Below are 3,284 nucleotides of genomic sequence, written 5' to 3' on the forward strand. Positions count from 1 at the left end.
ATCCCTCATTGATTAAGGAGGAGCATGGAGAAAGAAATTGAAACGTGAAGGATTCTTATTGACGCAGTACGGTAACATGGACAGGAGTCCATGGAAGTGCAGGAAGCGTCGTAGTCTTTGGAAGCGTCCTGAAATTGGGAACTGATACGTCGCAGTACGGTAACATGGACAGGAGTCCATGGTAGTACAGGAAGCGTCGTGGTCCCAGGAAGCATTTTGGAAATGGATCCTATGTCGACGCCGTACGTTAGCACGGGATGGAGCCCGTGTTCGTAGTACGGGAAGCGTCGAGGATATTGGAAGCTGTATTTTAATTGTCGGAACAACAATTTTAAAGAGGGGGGCAGTGTTACGCCCGTGTCTTTATGCCCGCGCTTTTAGCACCCTGAACATACAGCTGATTCTCTTGGCAACGAGTCGTAAACAACAGATGATTAGCGTTGACGGATAAACAACGGGTTAGAGAGATTCTCTCTGGGGCTGTTGAGTCGTCGTGACGTGCGCGACGGTCTTAAACGAAAGAGAAAGCTTGAGCCTGGGAGTTACGTGTGCTTCCTTGTAAATAGCAAATATAGTTGAAGTTGTTTTCTTTTTAACGTTGTCTCGTTTTATTTCCCCGCGCGAGCGTAACAATATCTAAAATATCTTGCCGCTTCTACGTTAGGCACGTATGTGTCCATACTGGATACCTAGATAGCAACGAATTCCTTCTCTTATGATTATAATACAAACAGATTTGATCAAGCGGTTTATGAAAAGATACGAGTACACTCCGCCCACATATGTCATCAGGCTCCCAATGAGGCTGCGATCTATCCACCCTTGTATACAGTCGGTAGAACAAGGGTCCTCCTATGCAATTAGGTTCTTAAAATTGTTTATATTAATACTAGGAATTTTCCAGAGTAACCGTCTTCCACGCAACCTCCTCTCATTGGTGGACGTCATCCACCACCCGCTGAAATCCTTCCTATATAAGCCTTACCCTTTTTGCCGCGTGCGCAGTTATAATAGTAGTTCTTTTGCAGTCAGTGACAGTCACAGTCGCAGTTACAATAGTAGTTCTTTTGCAGTCAGTGACAGTCACAGTTACAGTTACAATTACAGTTCAGTCTAGTTTAGTTCAGTCCAGACCACTTCAAGTTCAGTACAGTACAGTCGAGTCCAGTTCAAGTTATAGTTACAATTAGAGTTACAGTCGCAGTCACAGTTGCAGTTCTTAGTGTCAGTTCTTAGTTAGTCAGTCTTAGTTCAGTCTTCAGCAGTCCACAACCATAGTTTAGTCCAGCCTTCGTCTTCGTCTTCATTCGTCCTCGTCAGTCTATTGATTCATCTAAATCGTAAGTCTCCATTTCATATTTAAACATGACTTTTAATCATTTCAATCCAATTTCTAATCCCACTTCATCCCTCAAAACACATACCTGCACTGCATGATTATTGTTTTCTTTGTATTATATAACGATGTTTTCCTCGCTATACCGATATGTTAAACATTCTTATTGCGTTATATCCGATTGTATTAAATTAAGTTACACGAATTACCTTTTGCTTAATCTCACTTTAATCTTCATCTTGTATTTGCGTTATTCTAGTAATGCTGATTTATAAAAATATGTTTAATGTTAACCCACATATTTCATTGTTTAACTTTAGCTAACCCTTTCATCTTTTAAATGTTGTATCTTTTACAATGACTGTTCTTATCAATTTATCACTATTATTAATCCATCCGAAAACCAAATTATATTATTAATAAACTGTTTTATTCAAAATGCCCTAAATTTAATCAAGTCGTTAAAACTATTTATTCATCTCCTTTCAATTACCTAAATATAAATTCCCCTCTCAACACACTCATATGGTCCTATCCCAGGTAAAGAGATTAAGGGGAGGTTCTCATCAAGCGACCTAAAAATGACGTGTTTTTCAAGAATTTTTTCCTCAAAGACGGAAGTAGATATCAATGTCAAATTTTGTACATATATTTATTAACTATTAAAGTATACAAAAAAATTATTTTTAGTCAAAAATATTCAAAATTGTCCATTTTATAGATGGCGCAGCTTGACGATCTGAAAAAAAAGGTGTCTTGATGGTGGGAACTGTGGTACTTCGAAAAATTATCTGAAAGCAAATTTTCAAAAAGATTTATAAAATATATAATATTTGTCGGAGCTTATACCTACTTTTGCGATAAAAAGTCGAAAATTAACAAAATGGCGGATATGCGAACCAAAATACCGATTTTTCAACGTTTTTTTTTGCTCTTTAAAATTGAATAAAAAAAAAGCAGGATTCATCCCAAAGTAGGTATAAGCTCCAATAAATTTAATTTACTTTAAAATTAAAAAAAAAAGGATCCATCGATTAGTTTTTGCTCTATGCTTCCCACCGGTTTCAAAAACATAGTTTCGAGAAAAACGCGTTTAAAGTTTCGGTTAACGATTTTTTGAATAAAACGATAAATTAATGCAACTTACAGCTAATCTGCAATTCCAGGGCCATATAATAAACCTTCTTCTACTTCGTAACGTTGCATTTGAGATAATTGGTCCGATTTCCGTGATGATGAAGCTGCTCTTGCGGTAGGAGTCATATTACTTTCAGCTGCATTTATACATGCTTCATTTGCTGTCTTGACAAAATTACTTGATTCAAGTCCAATAGAGATTCCTAGCACATCCATAATTTTTTATAAAGTAATATGACCTTCATTAAAGAGAGAGACACCTATATAAGAAGCAATATCAATGGAGCCGCTGTGCAAATGTTTTGGTGCAAGCCTCCATATCGAAGCGTTGACGGACTCGTTCGAATTTTGAGCGTCATAAGCACATAATTCGATGTTAAATCAACTGGAAACTCGTCGTAATCGGCGTTTTTTAACTTTTTTGCAGAAGTACTTACCACACATACTCCGTGTCACACTCATCACTATACTGATTCCCTTGGAATTTTTTTTTATGACCTTTAGTTACACGTTCATTTGAACGTCTACTACCCTTTCTTCCTAAATTAGGCATATTTTTAAACAAATAACTCTTTTGAACTGTTTTATTACGCAGCACGTGTTCAACTGATGCTACACACTATACCCTTCGATATTATTGTATATAGAGGCAAACTTTCTAATATTTTATTACCAAAGTACATATCCTGACATCTGATAATACTTAAAATAACTATAATAACCATAGAATATTAATATAGGCGCGTATTTCAAAAATATTACGATAAAATACACTCTACCGCACGAGCTCTATTTTTACGTGATTTTGCGT

General features: G+C 36.6%; 1 long non-coding RNA gene across 1 annotated transcript; it reads right to left on the reverse strand.

Annotated features, from left to right (window-relative positions):
* Window positions 1-1,971: 1,971 nt before the first annotated feature.
* Window positions 1,972-2,616, reverse strand: LOC106750478. Its single transcript, XR_001374946.1, has 2 exons — window positions 2,484-2,616; window positions 1,972-2,127 (listed from the first exon to the last, which is right to left on the reverse strand). It is a non-coding gene; the product is annotated as an uncharacterized LOC106750478 (long non-coding RNA).
* Window positions 2,617-3,284: the final 668 nt, after the last annotated feature.

This window comes from Dinoponera quadriceps, unplaced genomic scaffold (genome assembly GCF_001313825.1).
Source record: "Dinoponera quadriceps isolate SergipeBrazil2010 unplaced genomic scaffold, ASM131382v1 scaffold5900, whole genome shotgun sequence".
In the NCBI taxonomy this organism is placed as follows: Eukaryota; Metazoa; Arthropoda; class Insecta; order Hymenoptera; family Formicidae; genus Dinoponera; species Dinoponera quadriceps.